Here is a 25,278-nt window from a genome sequence, read left to right as displayed (position 1 = left end):
CTACTGAACGCTGGCAGAAGACCTCAGACTTCCCAAAAGGCAAGAAACTCACCACGTACCTGGGTAGAGCAAAAGAAAAAAGAGATGAAAGAATAGGGACGGGACCTGCACCAGTGGGAGGGAGCTGTGAAGGAGGAAAGGTTTCCACACACTAGGAGCCCCTTCGTGGGCGGAGACTGCGGGTGGCGGAGGGGGGAGCTTCAGAGCCACGGAGGAGAGCGCAGCCACAGGGGTGCGGAGGGCAAAGCGGAGAGATTCCCGCACAGAGGCTCGGCGCCGACCAGCACTCACCAGCCCGAGAGGCTTGTCTGTTCACCCGCCGGGGCAGGTGGGGCTGGGAGCTGAGGCTCGGGCATCGGAGGCTGGATCGCAGGGAGAGGACTGGGGTTGGCGGCGTGAACACAGCCTGAAGGGGCTAGCGCACCACAGCAAGATGGGAGGGAGTCCGAGAAAAGTTTGGAGATGCCGAAGAGACAAGAGACTTTTCCTTGCCTCTTTGTTTCCTGGTGCGCGAGGAGAGGGGATTCAGAGCGCCGCTTAAAGGAGCTCCAGAGACGGGCGCGAGCCGCGGCAATCAGCGCAGACCCCAGAGACGGGCATGAGACGCTAAGGCTGCTGCTGCCACCACCAAGAAGCCTGTGTGCGAGCACAGGTCACTCTCCACACCGCCCCTCCCGGGAGCCTGTGCAGCCCGCCACTGCCAGGGTCCCGTGATCCAGGGACAACTTCCCCGGGAGAACGCACGGCGCGCCTCAGGCTGGTGCAACGTCACGCTGGCCTCTGCCGCCGCAGGCTCGCCCCACCTCCTCTGTACCCCTCCCTCCCCGCGGCCTGGGTGAGCCAGAGCCCCCAAAGCAGCTGCTCCTTTAACCCCGTCCTGTCTGGGCGGGGAACAGATGCCCTCAGGCGACCTACATGCAGAGGCGGGTCCAAATCCAAAGCTGAACCCCGGTAGCTGTGCGAACAAAGAAGAGAAAGGGAAATTTCTCCCAGAAGCCTCAGGAGCAGCGGATTAAATCTCCACAATCAACTTGATGTACCTGCATCTGTGGAATACCTGAATAGACAACGAATCATCCCACATTGAGGAGGTGGACTTTGGGAGCAACGATATATATATTCTTTGCCCTTTTTCTCTTTTTGTGAGGGTGTATGTGTATGCTTCTGTGTGTGATTTTGTCTGTATAGCTTTGCTTTTACCATTTGTCCTAGGGTTCTGTCTGTCCAGTTATTTTTATTTTTATTTTTTTAATATAGATTTTAGTGCTTGTTATCATTGGTGGATTAGTTTTTTGGTATGGTTGCTCTCTTCTTTCTTTCTTTCTTTTTTTTTTATTACTTTTAAATATTTTTAATAATTATTTTTTATTTTAATAACTTTATTTTATCTTTTTCTTTCTTTCTTTTTTTCTCCCTTTTATTCTGAGCAGTGTGGATGACAGGCTTTTGGTGCTCTAGCCAGGCGTCAGGGCTGTGCCTCTGAGGTGGGAGAGCCAAGTTCAGGACACTGCTGCACGAGAGACCTCCCAGCTCCATGTAATATCAAATGTCTAAAATCTCCCAGAGATCTCCACCTCAACGCCAAAACCCAGCTCCACTCAACGACCAGCAACCTACAGTGCTGGACACACTATACCAAACAACTAGCAAGACAGGAACACAACCCCATCCATTAGCAGATAGGCTGCCTAAAATCATAATAAGGCCACAGACACCCCAAAATACACCACCAGATGTGGACCTGCCCACCAGAAAGACAAGATCCAGCTTCATCCACCAGAACACAGGCACTAGTCCCCTCCACCAGGAAGCCTACACAACCCACGGAACCAACCTTAGTCACTGGGGGCAGACACCAAAAACAATGGGAACTACGAACCTGCAGCCTGCGAAAAGGAGACCCCAAACACAGTAAGTTAAGCAAAATGAGAAGAGAGAGAAACACACAGCACATGAAGGTGCAGGGTAATAACCCACCAGACCTAACAAATGAAGAGGAAATAGGTAGTCTACCTGAAAAAGAATTCAGAATAATGATAGCAAAGATGATCCAAAATCTTGGAAATAGAATGGAGAAAATACAAGAAACGTTTAACAAGGACCTAGAAGAACTAAAGAGCAAACAAACAATGAGGAACAACACAAAAAATAAAATTAACAATTCTCTAGAAGGGATCAATAGCAGAATAACTGAGGCAGAAGAACGGATAAGCGACCTGGAAGATAAAATAGTGGAAATAACTACTGCAGAGCAGAATAAAGAAAAAATAATGAAAAGAATTGAGGACAGTCTCAGAGACCTCTGGGACAACATTAAACGCACCAGCATTCAAATTATAGGGGTCCCAGAAGAAGAAGAGAAAAAGAAAGGGACTGAGAAAATATTTGAAGAGATTATAGTTGAAAACTTCCCTAATATGGGAAAGGAAAGAGTTAATCAAGTCCTGGAAGCACAGAGAGTCCCATACAGGATAAATCCAAGGAGAAACATGCCAAGACACATATTAATCAAACTATCAAAAATTAAATACAAAGAAAAAAATATTAAAAGCAGCTAGGGAAAAACAACAAATAACACACAAGGGAATCCCCATACAGTTAACAGCTGATCTTTCAGCAGAAACTCTGCAAGCCAGAGGGGAGTGGCAGAACACTTTACCTAATAAACAAATAGGACCTAATGAAACTTAAAAGCTTTTGCACAGCAAAGGAGTCCATAAACAAGACTCAAAGCCAATCCTCAGAGTGGGAGAAAATATTTGCAAATGAAGCAACTGACAAAGGATTAATCTCCAAAATTTACAAGCAGCTCATGCAGCTCAATATCAAAAAAACAAACAACCCAATCCAAAAAGGGGCAGAAGACCTAAATAGACATTTCTCCAAAGAAGATATACAGATTGCCAACAAACACATGAAAGAATGTTCAACATCATTAATCTTTAGAGAAATGCAAGGCAAAACTACAATGAGATATCATCTCACACCAGTCAGAACGGCCATCATCAAAAAATCTGCAAACAATAAATGCTGGAGAGGGTGTGGAGAAAAGGGAACCCTCTTGCACTGTTGGTGGGAATGTAAATTGATACAGCCACTATGGAGAACAGTATGGTGGTTCCTTAAAAAACTAAAAATAGAACTACCATATGACCCAGCAATCCCACTACTGAGCATATACCCTGAGAAAACCATAATTCAAAAAGAGTCATGTACCACAATGTTCATTGCAGCTCTATTTACAATAGCCAGGACATGGAAGCAACCTAAGTGTCCATGGACAGATGAATGGATAAAGAAGATGTGGCACATATATACAATGGAATATTACTCAGCCATAAAAAGAAACGAAATTGAGTGATTTGTAGTGAGGTGGATGGACCTAGAATCTGTCATACAGAGTGAAGTAAGTCAAAAAGAGAAAAACAAATACTGTATGCTAACACACATATATGGAATCTAAACAAAGTAAAAGGTTCTGAAGAACCTAGGGCAGGACAGGAATAAAGACGCAGACGTACTGAGTGGACTTAAGGACACAGGGTGGGGAAGGGTAAGCTGGGACAAAGTGAGAGAGTGGCATGGACATATATACACTACCAAATGTAAAACAGATAGCTAGTGGGAAGCAGCCGCATAGCACAGGGAGATCAGCTCAGTGCTTTGTGACCACCTGTAGGGGTGGGATAGGGAGGGTGGAAGGGAGACGCAAGAGGGAGGGTATATGGGGATATATGTATACATACAGCTGATTCACTTTGTTGTACAGCAGCAACTAACCCAACAATGTAAAGCAATTATACTCCAATAAAGATGTTAAAAAAAAAGAAATGCTAAAGCGAGTTATTTGAGTGAAAGTAGAAGGACACTAATTAACATCATAAAAACATAAGAAGGTAGCATAAAACTCACTGTTAATGGTAAATATATAGTCAACGTTAGATTCTGTAATATGGCAATGATGGTGCAGTATTCACTTTCAGCTCTAGTTTAAAAGTCAAAATATCCATCATAACAATAATCTCTTATTAGTTGCACAATATAAAAAATATGTAGGGAATTCCGTGGCAGTCCAGTCATTAGTATTTGGCACTTTCACTGCCTTGGCCCGGGTTCAATCCCTGGTCAGGGAACTAAGATCATGCAAGCTATGCAGTGTGGCCAAAAAAAAAAAAAAAAGTAAATTGTAACATCAATAACCTAAAATATGGGGGAGGGGAAGTAAAAGTATAAAGTTTAAGAATTCTGTTGAAGTTCAAATTTAACACACCATTTTAAACTGATAACAACCTAAGATATATGATGTAAGCCTTGTGGTAAACATAAGGGAAAAACCTATAGTAATTACATAAAAGAACATGATAAGGAAGTCAAAGCGTATTGATACCAAAAGACATCAAAACACACAAAAAGCAGGATAAGAAACAAGGAACAATGGATCTATAAAACAACCAGGAAAGAATAAAATGGCAGTAGTAAGTCCTTGCCTAACAATAATTACTTTAAGTGTAAATGTATTAAAATCTACAATCAAAAGACATAAAATGGCTAAATGGATTAAAAAAACAAAATACAACAATGTGCTGCCTATAAGAGACTCACTTTAGTCTTAAAGACAGACATAGCCTGAGACTGCAGGATGGGAAAAGAAATTTCAAGCAAATGTTAACAACAAAAAGCCGGGGTTGCTATACTTACATCAGGCAAAATGGACTTTAAACTAAAAGTGCTAAAGAGAAACAAAGAAGGTTACTAAGTCATGATAAAGAGGTCAATCCATCAAAAAGATATAGCAATTGTAAATATTTATGTGCCTCACATTGAAGTACCTAAATACATAAAGCAAAAAACCAAAAGTTAAAGGAGAAATGAACAGCAATATAATAATAGTTGGGGACTTTAATATCTCACTCTCAACAATGGATAAATGATCCAGACAGAGAATCAATAAGGAAATAGTAGATTCAAACAACACTACAGGTGAAACTGACCTAACAGACATATTCAGAACAATCTATCTGACAATGGCAGAACACACATTCTTCTCAAGCACACATGAAACACTTTTTAGGACAGACCATATGTTAGGCCACAAAACAAATCTTAGGAAATTCAAGAAGATTTAAATCATACCAAGTATATTCTATGACCACAACAATATGAGATTAGAAATTAATAGCAAGAGGAAAACTGGAAAATTCACAAATACGTGGAAATTAAACAACACTCTTCTGAACAACCAATGTATCAAAGAAGAAATTAAAAGGAAAATAAAAAAGTATTGAGACAAATGAAAATGGAAACATAACATACCAAAACTTATGTGACACAGCAAAAGCAGTTCTAAGAAAGAAGTTTGTAGCAATAAACCTACATTAAGAAGCAAAAATGGGAAGACGGGATGAAGATGGTGGAGGAGTAGGATGTGGAGCTCACCTCCTCCCACAAAAACATTAAAAATACATCTATAAGTGGAAGGATTCACACAGAACATCTAGTGAATGCTGGCAGAAGACCTCAGACTTCCAAAAGGGCAAGAAAACCTCCAGGTAACCAGGTAGGACAAAAGGAAAAGGTAAAAGAAAGGAATCAGGACAGGGCCCTCCTCCCAGGGAGGGAGCTTTGAAGAAGGAAAGGTTCCTGCATCCTGCGAAGGCACCTCACAGGTGGGGAGATCAGCCTGGATGAAGGGGGAGCTTTGGAGCCTAGGAGGAGAGCACAGCAACTGGTCTGTGGAAGGCAAAATGGAGAGTAACTGCACAGAAGGTCAGCACCACCACCCTGCACGCCCCAGCCTGAGACGCTAGTCCATTGGTGATGGTGGGGTCTGGGTGCTGAAGCTTAGGTGTCAGAGATCAGACCCGGGGAGAGGACCAGGGTTGGCTGTGCAGAGACAGCCTGAGGAACTGAGGGTGCACTCAGAAGAAGCCTGGGCCCACCAGAGAGGCAAAGTGCCGTTGATGGTGAGTGTACAAGGAGAGGGGTGGGACCACCATAAGATCTTCCCTCCCCGTGTGTGTGCTCTCAGGCAACAGGACACTGCCTACAGGAGCTCCAGGGGCAGGCACGAGTTGCTGCCACCATTGTGGGCTCCAGAGGTGGGCACAGGCTGCTGCCACCACTACGAGACCCATGAACAGGCACCAAGCGCTGCCCCCATTGTCCCAGGAGTGCATGGGCTGCAGCCGTCCCTAAGAGATCTGCGAGCAGGCGGCAAGCCCTGTCCCCACTGTCCCGGGACTGCTCAGGCTGCAGCTGCCCCTAGGAGACCCATGAGCAGACACCAAGCTCTGCCCCCACTGTCCCGGGAATGCACAGGCCACAGCTGCTGCTATGAGACCTGTGAGCAGGTGCCAAGTGCTGGCTCCACCATCCTGGGGGCACGCAAGGGCCACTGCACCTGCATACCCCATATCAAGGGGATAACGGCCAGCACACACTGAGAAATTGGAAGCAAGCATCCAAACTAAGAGCAGCCCCTTGATTCCGGACAAGATGGTGGAGTAGAAGGACTTGAGCTCACCTCCTCTCATGAAAACATCAAAATCACAACTAATTGTTGAACAACCATCGACAAAAAGACTGGAACTTACCAAAAAAGATATTTCAAATTCAGAGACAAAGAAGCCACAACAAGATGGTAGGAGGAATGCTTTTGCAACATAATCAAATCCCATACCTGCTGGGTGGGTGACCCACAAACTGGAAAATATTGCAGAGGTTCTCCCACAAAAGTGAGAGTTCTGAGTCCCACGTCAGGCTCCCCAGCCTGAGGGTCTGGCATCAGGAGGAGGAACCCCCAGATCGTTTGGCACTGAAGGCCAGTGGGGCTTGAGTGCAGGAGCTCCACAGGACTGGGGGCAACAGGAACTCCACACTTGGAGGGTGCACACAAGTTTTCATGTGCACTGGGACCCAGCACAAAGCAGTAACTCCATAGAAGCCTGGGACAGACCTACCTGCAGGTCTTGGAGGGTCTCCTGTGGAGGCGGGGGTCAGCTGTGGCTCACTGCAGGGGCAAGGACACTGGTGGCAGAGACCCCAGGGAATATCGATAGCTGTGAGCTCCCCCAAAGGTTCCCATTTTGACATCAAGACCTGGTCCTACCCAATAGCCTGGAGGCTTTAGTGCTGGAACGCCTCAGGCCAAACAGCCAGCAGGATAGCAACACAGCACCACCCATCAGCACACAGACTGCCTTAAAGCCATACTGAGCTCACAGCCACCTCTAAACACACCCTTTGACACAGCTCTGCCCACCAGAGGGATAAGACCCAGCTCCACCCACCATTGGGCAGGCACCAGTCCCTCCCACCAGGAAGCCAGTACAAGCCCCAGCACCAATCTCACCCACCATGGGGCAGAAACCAGAAGCAAGAGGAGCTATGATCCTGCAGGCTGCAGAAAGGAGACCACAGAGAAAGTTAGACAAAATGAGATGGCAGAGAAATATTTTCCAGAAGAAGGAACACGATAAAAACCCACAAGAACAACTAAGTGAAGTAGAGATAGGCAATCTACCTGAAAAAGAATTTAGAGTAATGATAGTAAAGATGATCCAAGATCTCGGAAAAAGAATGGAGGCACAGAGTGAGAAGATACAAGAAATGTTTAACAAAGACCTAGAAGACAGAAAGAACAAACAGAGCAGAACAATACAATAACTGAAATGAAAAATATACTAGAAGGAATGAACAGCAGAATAAATGAGGCAGAAGAACGGATAAGTGAGCTGGAAGAGAGCATGGTGGAAATCACTGCTGTGTACCAGGATAAAAAGAATGAAAAGAAATGAGGACAGTCTCAGAGACCTCTGGGACAATATAAGACACAATGACATTTGCATTATAGGGGTCGCAGAAGGAGAAGAGAAAGAAAAGGGCCTGAGAAAATATATATTTGAAGATAGTATAGCTCAAAACTTCCAACATGAGAAAGGAAACACTCATTCAAGTCCAGGAAGTGCAGAGAATCCCGTACAGGATGAACCCAAGGAAGAACACACCAAGACACATATAAACCAAACTGACAAAAGTTAAAGACAAAGAAAAAAATATTAAAAGCAACAAATAACATACAAGGGAATCCCCATAAGACGACTGGCTGATTTTTCAGCAGAAACTCTGCAGGCCAGAAGCGAGTGGCATGATACATTTCAAGTGATGAAAGGGAAAAACCTACAACCAAGAATATTCTACCCAGGAAGGCTTTCATTCAGATTCAATGGAGAAATCAAAAGCTTTACAGACAAGCTAAAGCCTAGAGAATTCACCACCACAAATCCAGCTTTACAACGAATCCTGAAGGAACTTCTCTAGGCAGAAAGGAAAAGCCCACAACTAGAAACAAGAAAATTATGAATGAGAAAGCTCACCAGTAAAAGCAAACATAAAGTAAAGGTAGGAAATCATTCACTCACAGATATGATATCAAAACCAGCAATTGTGAGAAGAGGAGAGTATAAATGCAGGATATTGGAAATGCATTGGAAATTAAGAGATCAGCAACTTAAAACAATCTTGTATATATAGCGACTGCTATATCATAACCTCACGGTAATCGCAAACCAAAAATCTACAATACATACACACACAACAAAGAAAAAGCAATCCAAACACAACGCTAAAGATAGTCATCACATCACAAGAGAAGAGAACAAAAGAGGAAGGGAAGAAAAAAGATCTACAAAAACAAATCCAAAACAAGTAACACAACGGCAATAAGAACATACACATCGATAATTACCTTAAATGTAAATGGATTAAATGCGCCAACCAAAAGACACAGACTGGCTGAATGGATAAAAAAATAAGACCCATATACATGCTGTTCACAAGAGACCCACTACAGATCTAGGGACACATACAGATTGAAAGTGAGGAGATGAAAAAAGGTATTCCATGCATATGGAAATCAAAAGAAAGCTGGAGTGGCAATATCAGATAAAGTAGACTTTAAAATACAGACTGTTAGAAGAGACAAAGGACAGTACATAATGATCAATGGATCAATCCAAGAAGAAGATATAACAACTGAAAATATATATGCACCCAACATAGGAGTACCTCAATATATAAGGCAAATGCTAACAGCCATAACAGGAGAAATCAACAGTAACACAATAATAGTGGGGGACTTAAACTCCCCACTTTCATCAATGGACAGATCATCTAGACAGAAAATCAAAAAGGAAACACAGGCCTTAAATGACACATTAGACCAAATGAACATAATTGATACTTATAGAGCACTCCATCCAAAAGCAGCAGAATACACTTTCTTCTCAAGTGCACACGGAACATTCTCCAGGATAGATCACATCTTGGGCCACAAATCAAGCCTCAGTAAATTTAAGAAAACTGAAATCATAGTAAGCATCTTTTCTGACCACAATGCTATGAGATTAGAAATCAATTAAAAGAAAAAAAATGGTAAAAAACACAAACATGTGGAGGCTAATAAACAACCAATGAATCACTGAAGAAATTAAAGAGGAAATAAAAAAAATACCTAGAGACAAGTGGCAATGAAAACATGATGATCCAAAACCTATGGGATGCAGCAAAAGTAGTTCTAAGAGGGAAGTTTATAGCTATACAATCGTACCTCAGGAAACAAGAAAAATCTCAAATAAACAACCTAACCTTACACCTAAAGCACCTAGAAAAAGAAGAACAAACAAAACCCAAAGTTAGTAGAAGGAAAGAAATCATAAAGATCAGAGCAGAAATAAGTGAAATAGAGACAAAGAAAACAATAGAAAAGAGCAATGAAACTAAAAGCTGGTTCTTTGAAAAGATAAACAAAATTGATAAACCTTTAGCCAGACTCATCAAGAAAAAAAGGGAGAGGGCTCAAATCAATAAAATAAGAAATGAAAAAGGAGAAGTTACAATGGACACCACAAAAATACAAAGGGTCATAAGAGACTACTACAAACAACTATATGCCAATAAGATGGACAACACAGAAGAAACGGACATATTCTTAGAAAGATGCAAACTTCAAAGACTGAACCAGGAAGACACAGAAAATCTGAACAGAACAATCACAGCTACTGAAATTGAAACAGTAATTAAAATACTTCCAACAGAAGTCAGGACTAGATGGCTTCACAGGCGAAGTCTATCAAACATTTAGAGAAGAGTTAACAGCTATTCTTCTGAAATTCTTCCAAAAAGTTGCAGAGAAAGGAACACCTCCAAAATCATTCTATGAGGCCGCCATCACCCTGATAGCAAAACCAGACAAAGATACCACAAAAAAAGAAAATTACAGGCCAATATCACAGATGAACGTAGATGCAAAAATCCTCAACAAAATACTAGCAAACCAAATCCAACAATACATTAAAAGGATCATACACCATGATCAAGTAGGATTTACCCCAGGGATGCAAGGACCCTTCAACATATGTAAATCAATCAGTGTGATACACCACATTAACAAACTGAAGAATAAAAACCACATGATCATCTCAATAGATGCAGAAAAGCTTTTGACAAAACTGAACACTCATTTATGACAAAAACTCTCCAGGAAGTGGGCATAGATGGAACTTACCTCAACATAATGAGGGCCATATATGAGAAACACACTGCTGACATCATTCTCAATGGTGAAAAGCTGAAAGCATTCCTTTTAAGTTCAGGAAAAAGCCAAGGATATCCACTGTCTCCACTTTTATTCAACATAGTTTTGGAAGTCCTAGGCACAGCAATCAGAGAAGAAAAAGAAATAAAAGGAATACAAACTGGAAAAGAAGAACTAAAACTGCCACTGTTTGCAGATGACATGATACTATACATAAAAAATCCTAAAGATGCTACCAGAAAACTATTAGAGCTCATCAACGAATTCGATAAAGTTGCAGGATACAAAATTAATACATAGAAATCTCTTGCATTCCTATACACTAGCAATGAACAATCAGACAGAGAAATTAAGGAAACAATCCTCTTTACCACTGCATCAAAAAGAATAAAATACCTAAGAATAAATCTCCCTAAGGAGGCAAAAGACCTATACTCTGAAAACTATAAGACACTGATGAAAGAAATCGAAGAGATACAAACAGATGGAGCGATATACCAAATTCTTGGATTGGAAGAATCAATACTGTCAAAGTGACTATACTACCCAAGGCAATCTACAGATTCAATGCAATCCCTATCAAATTACCAGTGCCATTTTTCACAGAACTAGAACAAAATTTTTAAACATTTGTATGGAAACACAAAAGACCCCAAATAGCCAAAGCAATCCTGAGAAAGAAAAACAGAGCTGGAGGACAGATCAATGGAATAGGATAGAAAGCCCGGAAATAAACCCACACACCTCTAGTCAATTAATCCACGACAACGGAGGCAAGAATACACAATTGAGAAAAGACAGTCTCTTCAATAAGTGGTGCTGGTAAAACTGGACAGCCACATGTAAAAGAATGAAATTAGAACATTCTCTAACACCATACACAAAAACAAAGTCAAAATGTATTAAAGTCTTAAATGTAAGGCCAGACTCTATAAAACTCTTAGAGGAAAACATAGGCAGAACACTTTGACATAAATCACAGCAATATATTTTTGGATCCACCTCCTAGAGCAATGAAAATAAAAACAAAAAATAAACTAATTAAACTTACAAGGTTTTGCACAGCAAAGGAAACCATAAATAAAATGAAAAGATAACCCACAGAATGGGAGAAAATATTTGCAAAAGAAGCAACTGACAAGGGATTAATCTCCAAAATATACAAACAGTTCATGCAGCTCATTATCAAAAAAACAAATAACCCAATCAAAAAATGGGCAGAAGATCTAAATAGACATTTCTCCAAAGAAGACATACAGATGGCCAAGAGGCACATGAAAAGATGCTCAACATCGCTAATTATTAGAGAAATGCAAATCAAAACTACAAATGAGATATCACCTCACACCAGTCAGAATGGCCATCATCAAGATATCTACAAACAATAGATGCTGGAGAGGGTGTGGAGAAAAGGGAACCTTCCTACACCAGTGGTAGGACTGTTAATTGGTACAACCACTATGGAGAACATTATGCAGGTTCCTTAAAAAACTAAAAATGGAACTACAGTATGATCCAGCAATCCCACTCCTGGGTATATATCCAGAGAAAACCATATTTCAAACAGATATATGCACTCCAGAGTTCACCGCAGCACTGTTTACAATAGCCAGGACACAGAACCAACCCAAGTGTCCATCGAGAGGAATGGATAACGAAGATGCGGTACATATATACAATGGAATATTACTCAGCCATAAAAAAGAATGAAATAATGCCATTTGCAGCAACATGGATGGATCTAGAGATTATCATACTAGGTGAAGTAAGTCAGACAGGGAAAAACAAATATATCACTCTTATGTGGAATCTAATTTTAAAAAATGATACAAATGAACTTATTTACAAACAGAAATAGATGCATAGTTTTGAAAACTTACAGTTACCAAAGGGGAAATGTTGAGCAGGAGGGATAAAGCAGGAGTATGGGATTAACATATACACACTACTATATATAAAGTAGATAACCAACAAGGACCTACTGTATAGCACAGGGAATTCTACTCAATATTCTGTAATAACCAATATTGGAAAAGAATCTGAAAATGAATATATGTATATGTATAACTGAATCACTTTGCTGTACACCTGAAACTAACACAGCATTGTAAATCAACTATACTCCAAAAAAATAAAATAAAAAAAAGAAAATGTGGGAAAAAAAGAAGCAAAAATTATCCCAAATAAACAACTTAACTCTACTCCTTAAGGAACTAGAAAAAGAACACACTGAGCCCAAAGTTGGCAGAAGGAAAAAAATAATTAAGATTAGAGCAGAAATAAAGGAAATAGAGAACAGGAAAACATTAGAAAATGTTAATAAAACTAAGAATTGGTTCTCTGAAAATATAAGGAAAATTGACCAACCTTTAGCTAGACTAACCAAGGAAATAAGAGAGAGGACCCAAATCAACAAAATTATAAATAAAAAAGGAGACATTACAACAGATACCACAGAAATACAAAGGATCATAAGAAGCTATTACAAACAACTATATGCCAACAAACTGGACAACCTAGAACAAATGGAAAAATTCTTAGGAACATACAACTTACTAAGCCTGTATCAGGAAGAAATAGAAAATCTGAATAGAATTACTAGTAGGAGATTTCATCAGTAATCAAAAACCTCCCAAGAAAGAAAATCCCATGACCAGATGGCTTCACTGGTGAATTTTACCAAACATTTAAAGAAGAATTAACACCAATCTTTCTCAAACTCTTCCAAAAAAAAATCAAAGAGGAAGGAACACTCCCAAACTCATTTTACAAGGCCAGCATTATCATGATACCAAAAGCAGAAAATGACACAACTAGAAAAGAAAACTACAGGCCAATATCTCTGATAAATATAGATGCAAAAATTCTCAACAAAATACATGCAAACAAAATTCATTAGCACATTAAAAGGATCATTCACTATGATACAGTGGGATTTACCCCTGGGATGAATGGATGTTTCCACATTCACAAGTCAATCTGTGTTTCATCACATTAATACAGTGAAGGAAAAGAATCATATGATCATCTCAATAGAGCAGAAAGAACATTTGACAAAATTCAATATCCATTCATGATAAAAACACTTAACAAATTAGGTATAGAAGGAACATATCTCAGTATAATTAAGGCCATATATGAGAAGCCCACAGCTAACATCATCCTCAATGAAGGAAGATAGAAAGCTTTTCCTCTAACATCAGGAACAAGACAAGGTTGCCCACTCTCTCACCACTCCTATTCAACACAGTACTGGAAGTTCTAGCCAAAGCAATCAGACCAGAAAAAGAAAGAAAATCCATCAGAATTAGAAAGGAAGAAATAAAATTGTCTCTATTTGCAGATGATATGATTTTATATATAGAAAATCCCCAAGACTCCACCAAAAGCTGTTATAGTAGTCCCCCCACCATTATTTGTAGGGGATATGTTCCATGACCCTTAGTGGATGCCTGATTGTACTGAACCCTAAGTATACTTATTATGCTTTTTTTTCCCTATTCACGTACTAATGGGTGGATTGTGTCTACAGAATGGATACACTGGACGAAGGGCAGGATACTGTCCCAGGTAGGACAGAGAGAGATGGCACAAGACTTCATCACATTACTCAGAGCAGTGCACAATTTATAATTTATGAATTATTTGTTTCTGGAACTTTCCATTTAATATTTAAGACCATGGTTGACTGTGGTTAACTGAAACCACAGAAAGTGATACTGTGAATGAGGAGGGACTACTGTATATCTAATCAAAAGATTCAGTAAAGTTGCAGGATACAAAATTAACTACAAAAATCAGTAATGTTTCTATACACTAAAAATGAAATTTCTGCAAAAGAAATAAAGAAATTGATCCCATTTACAACAGCATCAAAAACAAACAAACAAAAATACTTAGGAATAAATTTAACCAAGGAGGCGAAATATCTCTACTCTGAAAGTTACAAGACACGGATGAAAGAAATCAAAGAAAACACAAAAATGGAAAGGTATACTGTGTTCATGAATTGGAAGAATTAATATTGTTAAAATGTCCATATTACCCAAAGCCACCTATGGATTCGATGTAATCCCTATTGAGATTCCAATGGCATACTCTGCATAAGTAGAAGAAACAATCCTAAATTACATATAGAACCACAGAGACCCAGAACAGCCAAAGCAATCCTGAAAAAGAACAAAGCAGGAGGCATCACTCTTCTTGATGTCAAGCTATGCTCTTCAGGTATAGTGATCAAAAGAGTATGGTCCTGGATAAAAACAGACAAATAAATCAATGGAACAGGATTGAGAACCCAAAAATAAACCCAAACATACATCAACTAATATTTGACAAGGAATCCAAGGATTCTCAATGGAAAAAAGACTTTAATAAATAAATGGTCCTCAAAATTGGATATTCATATGTCAAAAAATGAAACTCACAAAAATTAGCTCAAAATGGATTAAAGACTTAAATATAAGACCTGAAACTGAAACCATGAAACTCCCAGAAGAAAGTATAGGAAAAAAGCTCCTTGACATGGATCTTGGCAATGATTTTTTTGGATATGACTTCTTAAAGCACAAGCAACAAAAGCATAAGAAATCACATATCTTATAAGAGATTAATAACCAAAATACATAAAGAACTCAAATAACATCAGCAAAAAACCAAATAATTCAATTAAAATAGGGTTAAAAAACCTAAACAACATTTTTCCAAAGAAGATACGTGACTAGTTCACAGATACATGAAAAGATGCTCACCATCACTAGTAATTAGGGAAATGCCAGTCAAAACCACAATGAGATATCACCTCATGCCTATTAGAATGTCCATCATCAAAAAGACAAGAGAAAAAAAATTGCTTGCGAGGATGTGGAGAAAAATGAACCCTTGTGCACTGTTAGTGGGATTGTAAACTAGTGCAGCTGCTATGAAAAACAGTATGGAGGATCCTCAAAAGTTAAAAATAAAACTACCATATAATCCAGAAATCCCACTTCTGGGAATATGTCCAAAGGAAAAGAAAGCTAACTCAAAAAGATATTTACATCCCCATCTTCATAGCAGCATTATTTACAACAGCCATTACATGGAAGCAACCTAAGTGTCCAGTGATGGATAAATGGATTAAGAAATTGTTTTAGACATACAATGAAATATTATTCAGCTACAAAATGAGGAAATCCCGTCATTTGCAACAACATGGAAGAAGCTTTAGTGCATTATGCTAAGTGAAATAAGTCACACAGAGAAAGACAAATATTGTATGGTCTCACTTACATGTAGAATCTAAAATTTTAAGAACTTGTAGCAAAAGAGATGAGATTTATGGCTACCAGAGGCAGGGGCTGGAGGAGTGGGAATTGAAGGAAGGTGGTCAAAACGTACAAACTTTCAGTTATAAGATCCCCCCAGTACTAGTAAATAAGTACTAGGCATGTAATGTACAATGTGATAACTACAGTCATCACCACTGTATGATATATATATGAAAGTTATTAGGAGAGTAAATCCTAACAGTTCTCATAAAAAAGAGCTATAGCCATGAAAAGACATGTAGGAAACTTAAATGCATATTACTCAGTGAAATAAGCCAATTTGAAAAGGCTACATACTATATATGATTCCAACTATATGACTTTCTGGAAAAGTCAAAACTATGGAACCATAAAAAGATCAGTGGTTGCCAGAGGTGGGGGAGAGGCAAGAGCGATACACAGGTGGAGCACAGAGCATCTTTAGGGCAGTAAAAATACTTTATATGATATTATAATGATGAATACATGTCATTATATATTTTTCCAAACCCACAGAATGTACAACAGCAAAGTAAACTCTAAGGTAATCGGTAGACTTTGGGTAATGACGACATGTCAATGTAGGCTTATCATTAATAACAAATGCGCCATTCTGGTGAGGGATCTTGATGATCAGGGAGGCTCTTCATGTGTGAGGGCAGGAGGGATATGGGAAGTCTCTCACCTTCCTATCAATTTTGTTGTGAACCTAAAACTACTCTAAGAAAGATGAAGTCTTTAAAAAAAATCCCAATGCCCTGAATAGAATCCTTTTCTTGAGTTTGGTGACTTTGAAATTCTAAATATTTCTACTCTTGGCTGGCCCTTGCTGCTATGTTCAATGTTCCTAAGGGCCAGGATTCAGTGTTTCAATGTTGAGTGTCCAGCTTCTGCTGGAACTTTGAATAGACATGACCATGGTTCATGGTAATATCCCATTATGGAGGAGGCTGACGAAGGGTGAAGGATTGAGTGGGAGGCAGCCCATGAGAGACACTTTTGTTTTCAGCTTCCAGCTTTCCCAAGGTGCCATTTTCTGTATTTGAGAATAACAGACTGCCAGAAGTGACAAAAATTAAGACTCAGAGAGAGTAAATGACTTGTCTAAGGTCATTCATCAGTGCCAGGATTGGAACACAAATCTAAGTTTGTTAACTCTCACTATTCTCAATACTAACTCAATGTTAACTCTCAATATTCTCTCTGTTGTGGCACCTTTCACTGAGCTTCTTGCATGGTCAATGATGGGAAAGAAAGTAGAACTTGGTGGTCTTAAATATGTATCTCTCTTGATATGTTTTGTCATCAATAGGTTCAAATAATTCTGCTGCTACTATGTGTAGCATCCAAGATAGTATGGTCCTACTCTGCATTCTAAAGGGCCTGGCCAGTCTCCTTCTGTGTACTCCCAAAGCACCTGTGCTTTTCTTTTCATCGAGCAGCAATGCACTAAGGTAAGATGGGTCCCTCCTCCAGGCCCAAGGAGTGACCCATGGTATGTCTGAAGCAATCACAATCATCTCAATGACTGGCTTAGTTTTGGCCAATGAAATATAAAGATAAATCTGTTGGGGACTTGTGGGAAAGAATTTCCTCTCTGACAAGAAAGAAAAAGGCTTCTAATCAAATTCCTTTTTATACCCCAGGCAAGGGAGAGGCAGGGAACCTCTTGTTTACTTCCTGTCTTTTGATATTTTCAAGATGATAAGATGCTGTGACAGCCATACTGTGATCATGAGACAAAATCAAGAGAATTGGAGAGAAGCCCCTGCATTGTTGAATTGCTCAACTAGGGAACTCTCTAGTTTCATGCTTCTTTTTATGTGAAATAATAAGACCACTAATTGTTTTAAACATTCTGCTACCTACAGCGAAAATCATTCAAGCTGATTTTGAAAACTTCCTGGAGGAGATGAGAACCAGGTCTTAAAAGATAGCGAGATTTACATCGGCAGAAAGGAGGTAGGGAGATCTTCTGTTGGAGGATAAGCTAAGGCAAAGGAATGGGAATTAGCTTGGCCCATGTTGCTGGTGGCAAGGGGACTCTCCAGGCTGCCATGGAGAATGCCAACTGGAATAATTGTCTCTTTCTCTGAACTCACACTATTTACTCTTCGTGTGTGTATATCGATTTGCAAATGTTTATTTGCTTGCAGAATTTTGTCCACAGGAGGAGAAAAGTGGTTGGCTCAGGTACCTGAGATATGAGAGGATAACGCAGTCTTCTTCCAGGTCTTCATCTGCTGGCCAGGCCCCAGAAGCTTGTATTGGAGAGCGGCTGCAGGCAGAAGCCAAAGGAACTCCTCTCATAGGGTGTTGCGCGAGACCGACCAATGGCAGTGCTTTGGTTTCCGGGTAACTAGACTCCACAGAGCTATGGCAGTGTTGACACTGAGGACAGCACCAGCCAGCTATGCGGGCACCAGACGGTGGTGCACTGGGCCTCATCATCACCCCCTGGGGGGGCCTGAGCAGCTGTGCGAGGTGAGTGGCCGCTCCCAAGGGATTTCTCTCTGAGCTGCCACAACGCGGGCAGAAGCTGAGGGAGAAAGCCTACATGAACCACGCATGAATTCACTCGAGACAGTCCCTGAGACACAGAAATAACAGCATGAGACTCTGAGGGGACTAGAGTCCTTCACTCTGCAGCAGGGGCCTGATTCTATGAAAGAGTCATCACAGTCAATGTGGCTCTGCTAGGATCCTCTGGCAAGTGAGGCTAGATAGGGTTTCTCACGGTCGGCACTACTGATGCTTTGGGCCAGACGACTCTTTGTTGTGACAGCCATCCTGTGCATTGTGGGATACTTAGCAGCACCCCTGGCTTCTACTCACTAGATGCTAGTGGCACTCCTTCTCCTGAGCTGTGACAAGTGAAGACATTTACAAATCTCAAAATGTGACGAGACATTCTGAGAACCATTGGTCCAGAGAAACATGGGAGAAAGTGTGCCTGTGCATGTGTATGTGTGTGTGTGTGTGTGTGTGTGTGTGTATGAGAGAGAGAGAGAGAGGGAGGGGGGGAGGGAGAGGGAGGGGGGGAGAGAGAGAGAGGGAGGGGGGAGAGGGAGGAGGGGGGGAGGGAGAGAGAGAGAGAGAGAGAGAGAGAGAGAGAGAGAGGATGTGCATGAGAGAGAATATAATGTGTCTGTTAGTTATTTAAATTTATGTTTGTTGATCATTTAGATTTTCACCCTTTCACTTTAAAAAAGCTTCAGTAAACATTTCCTTAGTTTAATCTGTGTCAGCATTTTAAATTATTTTCTTGTGATAAATTCCTAGACAGAATTGCTTGGTGAAAAAGTGGCAAGCTTTAAGGCTTTTTATATATATTGACTAAATGACCTCTAGAAAGATTTTTCCAATTTAAATTTGACATTTCTTTTTAATCTTTACAGAATTTAGGACCTAGTTTTACACATGGTAGCTGTGTAATGAGTACTTTGTAGTTAGTTGATTGAATGTTGGTTGTTTCCATCCCTCTTTTTCCAACAACTATCTGGGTGTGTTGGTATATGACACCTCACAACAATTTCTATGTGGGCTGGGTCTGCAGAAGGAACTTATTGCTATATGGATTATTTCCTGTAGACCCATGCCTTTTAAAGTGTGGTTCCGGAACCCATGGTCTCCACATGTGAATGTGTTAAAAATGCAAATTCTCTGGTCCCACACCTGGACCTACTTTGTGTTTTAAAATCCTTCCAAGTGATCTTCTGAAAGCTAAAATTTAAGAATGACTGTCTACAAACAATAAATGCTGGAGAGGCTGTGGAGAAAAGGGAACCTTCCTATACTGTTGGTGGGAATGTAAATTGGTACAGCCACTATGGAGAACAGTATGGAGGTTCCTGAAAAAACTAAAAATAGAGCTACCATATGATCCAGCACACCGACTCCTGGGCATATATCCAGATAAAACCATAATCTGAAAGGATACAGGCACCCCAATGTTCACTGAAGCACTATTTACAACAGCCAAGACATGGAAGCAACCTAAATGCCCATCGACAGAGGAATGGATAAAGAAGATGTGGTACATATATACAATGGAATATTACTCAGCCATAAAAAGGAATGAAATAATGCCATTTGCAGCAACATGGATGGACCTAGAGATTATCACAGGAAGTGACGTAAGTCAGACAGAGAAAGACAAATATCATGTGATATCACTTATATGGGGAATCTAATTTTTAAAAAATGATACACATGAACTTATTTACAAAACAGAAACAGACTTACAGATATCGAAAACAAACTTATGGTTACCCAAGGGGAAACACTGGGGGGAGGGATAAATCAGAAGCGTGGGATGAACATACACACACTACTGCATATAAGATAGATAACCAACAAGGACCTACTGTAGAGCACAGGGAACTCTACTCAGTATTCTGTGATAACCTATATGAGAAAAGAATCTAAAAAAGAATGAATATATGTATATGTGTAACTGAATCACTTTGCTGTAGACCTGAAACTAACACAACATTGTAAATCAACTATACTCCAATAAAATTAAAAAAAAAAAAAAAAAGAATGACTGCAGCCGACAATAAAAATGAACAAACACTGCTCTCATCAGCATGAAAATTGCTATTTCCTAGACATTCCCTCTATCATGGCATCTCTCAGGTGGGAGCTGGGCAGCCTGCTCTTTGTTCATAAGAGGTTGGGAGCCTTCGCAATCTAAATGCATGTAATGCTATCTTACTCCATCTGGTGCCCTGGTTGGTCTCTGAGAGGCTCTTCCCCTGCCCACACCTTTACATATACTAAGGCCCAACTCAGCCTGCCTGACAGTCCATGGCCTATGAGCCAACAGCTTGGATGATTAAATGAAGAATGATGCTTGCATGTTCAACCTCATTTGCTAGATTGCTCACTAGATAGATAATGGCCTACCTTGGCCAGATATGAAGTCCATTGTAAGTGAGGTGGCCCATCTGTTCAGGGATGGATCTTATTAGTATAATCAGAGACCATGGGGCTCTAGCAGGCACCTTTGCCAGACAGAAGAGCAGCAAAGTCCCTGGGGCTGAACTGCATGGGTGGATGTGAGCAGAGTAGAGGAGAAGGTGGGGGGTTGCACACACCTTCCAAGGCTGAGTCACTCAGTCCTCCACATGGGACAACCCCAGGGCATCCAGATACCTTCCCAAAGTGTAGAAGACACAAAGCCAGGAGGTCAATTTGGAAGGGAACTGCTGCAGTTGGCAGAGACCTTGGTGCTTGAACTCACACCTGGTTCCCCTCCTCCTCTGTCAGAAATGAGTTTCTGTCTAACAGCTCCTGACATCTGTAATCCCTGGGGCTTGCAGGAGGGTGTGTGTGTGCAGTTCCTTAATTAGACTGCACCAGCTCTTATAAGCAGGGGCTGTGCCTGTCACTACATGCTTAGCTTTACTTATAATGGGGAATTTTAAATGGGACTGAGTGCATTCTAAATGCTTATGCACTAAGGTACCCCATCTTCAGGTTTCCAAGGGAACATTGGGTGGTCCTGCCCACAAGACACATGCTTCTGAGAAGCTGACTATGTCAGGGATTGAAAAACTTAATGGAAACAATTAGTCAAAACTCTTCATTGGGGCCAGTTCCAGCTACTGCTTTGTAACTGAGAAGTTTTAAAATGGTGAAATGCATCATTATTCATGTCTGGCATCTTTATCTCAGGTTGATACCAGCCTATCTGGTGACGAGTTCAGAGAGTCAGCAGCTCAAGGAGATGGGGTTAAATTCTAAACAAGCCAGGAAGCTTTACATCCCCTCTGGCTGGGAGGCACCAACTAGTGAAAATAATCCCATCTTATTTAAGCAGCCCAGCTCAGTGAATAAAGCAGCCATTCTAAGGAAATGGGTGCTGGGGATACAGCAGTAATAGCTGAAGGGGGAGTCAGAATAAAATGCTCACCGTCAGAAAACACATTTGCATGACTGGATGCCTCTGTATCTGTGAGTAGCACAGCTTGGCATGAATGGAATGCGCTGGAATGAAGAAGAATCCTAGGGGTCCTTGCTGACCCTAACAAGAGTGAAGGGTGATCAACTGTCCTGGGTTTAGCAATCGAAGTCCGTGCCCCTAGAAGTCCCCCAGTCCCTGGCAAACCAAGATGGTGGATCACCCTACCTGGCTTCTGGAGGTCTTGACTCACACTCTCTTCCCAAAGAAGACCTTCAGAGATGGCTGAATTCCTCATGAGATACATTTTAGGCAGCTCTGGAAAATAAGAAAGCCAAGTCAGCTGTTTTGATCTGAACTTTGCTTCTCCCTATGAAGTGTGTGCTCAGCGTATGAAGATTTTATATGTTTTTCCTACCTCTCAGATCTAAGGCCAGGAAGCAGCAGGTATGGTGGTCCTAAAGGGGGGCAGCTACTCGTGTTGGAAGTAGAGTCTGTCTCAACACTGGAAGCCAGACTTCCCTAGGTCCCTTGAGGCTTTTCCAGGTGCCTGCCCTTAACTTCTGGGGTTTCAGCAAGAGGTATTAGGTGAGGTGAGGTGTCACAGTGGGGGATGTGTATTATAATGTTTCAAGAAGTTTCGGTGTCTTTCCCACTCAGTTACTTAGGGATGATGAGTTACCTCTCTCATCCCTAGGATTCTGGTCAGGCATGTTTTCCTTTAAGGGCTTATTAATGCCATTTTGGAGTTTTGACATTGTCTGGCTACAAAGTCTAAAGTTCTGAAAAGCACTTAGTTCCAGAATATTTGAAAACAGAACAGTAGAATGTGTTGAGAGTATGGTTTCTGGAGTCAGACTTCCTGGGTTTGAATCCCATTTCTTTCCCTTTTTAGTATGTACGACCTTGGGCAAGTTATTCAAATTCTCTGACCTTAGTTTCCTTACCTATAAAACAGGGATAGTAATGGTGTCTTTCTCATAAAGTTGTTGTGAGAATAAAATGAGCTAATTTATAAAACAGTGATTTTTTAATTAAAAATATCTCTTCCAGCTTTACTGAGATATAATTAACATTAATGTTGTGTAAGTTTAAGGTGTTCAGTGTGTTGATTTGATATACTTATATATTGCAAAATGATTACCACCATAGCGTTAGTTAACACTTCCATCACGTCATTACCATTTCTTTTTTGTGATGAGAACATTTAAGACTTACTGTCTTAGCAACGTTCAGGTATATAATACAGTGTTATTAACGATAATCACCATGCTGTACATTAGATCCCTTTGAACTTATTCAATTTTTTTTTTTTTAGTTCTAAGAAATTTATTATTTAACTCTTTCCATATGCATATTAAGGTAGCGTTAGTTTATTACTTACATGAATTTATATTTTATAGATTTATAATATCCACAACTGAATTTGCAAAGGGGTAATTTATAACTCAAATTTAATTTCTACATGATTTACAATAGCCATCAAGATATTAGAGTTACCATAAATATCTGATATAAACTAACAAATTACTAACATATTATAATGCCATAAAATCATTTATTTTAACAATTTTTAATTTATAGTCAAGGTACACTAGAAAATACTGGGATTTTGAATCTGACAAATGTGGATGAAAAATATGGAACGCTTCATGAATGTGCGTGTCATCCTCGTGCAGGGGCCATGCTAATCTTCTCTGTATCATTCCAATTTTAGTATATGTGCTGCCGAAGAGAGCACCTTATTTATCTTGTAATGGACAGTTTGTACCTGTAGAATAAGCCCTGACAGTTGGTTTTTCTTTTTGTGATGCAAGTGTCTGACTTAAGCTTTGATTGCCAAGGGAGCCACTTCAAAGAGGCATCCACTTCAAAGACAGCTATCTCTTATAAACACCTTGCCAGCCACATGACTAGATAAAGAGCCAGGCTGAGCTGCCCCCAACTGCCCCAGGCTCCTCTGTTTCAGAGATTTAAAAAAATAACAGCTTGGGCTTTCCTGGTGGCGCAGTGGTTGAGAATCTGCCTGCCAATGCAGGGGACACGGGTTCGAGCCCTGGTCTGGGAAGATCCCACATGCCGCGGAGCAACTAGGCCCGTGAGCCACAACTACTGAGCCTGCGCGTCTGGAGCCTGTGCTCCGCAACAAGAGAGGCCCCGATAGTGAAAGGCCCGTGCGCCACGATGAAGAGTGGCCCCCGCTTGCCGCAACTAGAGAAAGCCCTCGCACAGAAATGAAGACCCGACACAGCCAAAAATAAATAAATAAACTTGAAAAAAGGCCACAAGCAAAAATTGTATATATATATAAAAAAATAACAGCTTTATCGAGACATAATTCACATACTATAAAGTTCACACTTTAAAGTATACAATTCAGTGGTTTTTAGTATATTTACAGAGTTGAGCAACCATCACCGTGATCTATTCCAGAACATTTCTGTCATTCCAAAAAAAAATCCCATACCTATTAGCAGTCAGTCCCAATTCCCTTTCTCCCATCCCCTGGCAATCACTAATTGACTTTAAGTCTCTACTTATTTGCCTATTAGGGACATTTCATATAAGTGGAATCATACAATATGTGACCTTTCGTGTCTGGCTTCTTTCACTTAGCATAATGTTTTCAAGGTTTGCCCATATTGTAGCTTGGGTCAGTATTTACTTCCTTTTTACTTCTGAATACTATTTCATTGTATTGCTAGACCACATTTGTTTATCTACTCATCAACTAAGGAACACCTGAATTGTTGAAAATACTCTTTTAAAATTACACAGCATAAAACAATCCCGCATAATGTATATGTGTACTAATAATGATTGCTAATATTTATTGAGCACTTACTATATACCAGGGGTTGTTCTAAATGCTTATATGTTTTACCCCATTTAATGTTCACTTCAAACCTATGAGGTTGCTGTCACTATTATTCCCATTATTTTTATGAGGAAATTAGGAAATAGGGAGATTAAGTAACATATCTCAAGATAAAGAGCTAGTACATGATTCAAACCTAGGAAGTCCGTCTGCAAAGCTTGCACTTTATTTTTCATTAAAAATTATTATATAATAAAACTGACTTTTTTGGGGGAATATACATTTCTATGAATTGTAACAGACACTGCCACAATCAGATAAAGAACTATTCCATAACACCAAAATACTCTTTTATATCCATCTTAACTGTTGGAGGAGGTCATTGAGAGGATGTGACAGCTGGTTTCAGAGCTCTTGATTGATTTCAATAACTGACCATTTGGGCTGCTTGTTTATTCTCTTCCCACGTTTTAAATTCCCATTCTGTGTTTTAAATTCACCAATAAAAAGAAGGCCCTTGAAACCCTAGGTCCCCATACTTGATCCCAATAAAAGCAGAACCCTAGGCCTGCTGCCTCTCTTTCTCTACCCCTGACTTCACTGTGCGGCCCGAGGTGTGCTGTGTAATTTCCAGAACCTTTGAATAATAAACCTTTTTTCCAAAGTTTCCTGT

General features: G+C 40.3%; 1 long non-coding RNA gene across 5 annotated transcripts in view; it reads right to left on the bottom strand.

Annotated features, from left to right (window-relative positions):
- The window catches only part of LOC309643147, a 426,223-nt gene that overhangs the window by 55,150 nt on the left and 345,795 nt on the right, over positions 1 to 25,278 (bottom strand). For all 5 annotated transcript variants that reach the window (XR_014253573.1, XR_014253574.1, XR_014253575.1 and 2 more), the window contains one exon: positions 22,016 to 22,105. This is a non-coding gene — a long non-coding RNA (uncharacterized lncRNA). The remainder of the gene's footprint in view (positions 1 to 22,015; positions 22,106 to 25,278) is intronic.

This window comes from Balaenoptera physalus, assembly GCF_965194825.1.
Source record: "Balaenoptera physalus genome assembly, chromosome: 14".
In the NCBI taxonomy this organism is placed as follows: Eukaryota; Metazoa; Chordata; class Mammalia; order Artiodactyla; family Balaenopteridae; genus Balaenoptera; species Balaenoptera physalus.
Note: the sequence above shows the minus strand (reverse complement) of the source record. Positions and strands in the feature narration are given on the sequence as shown.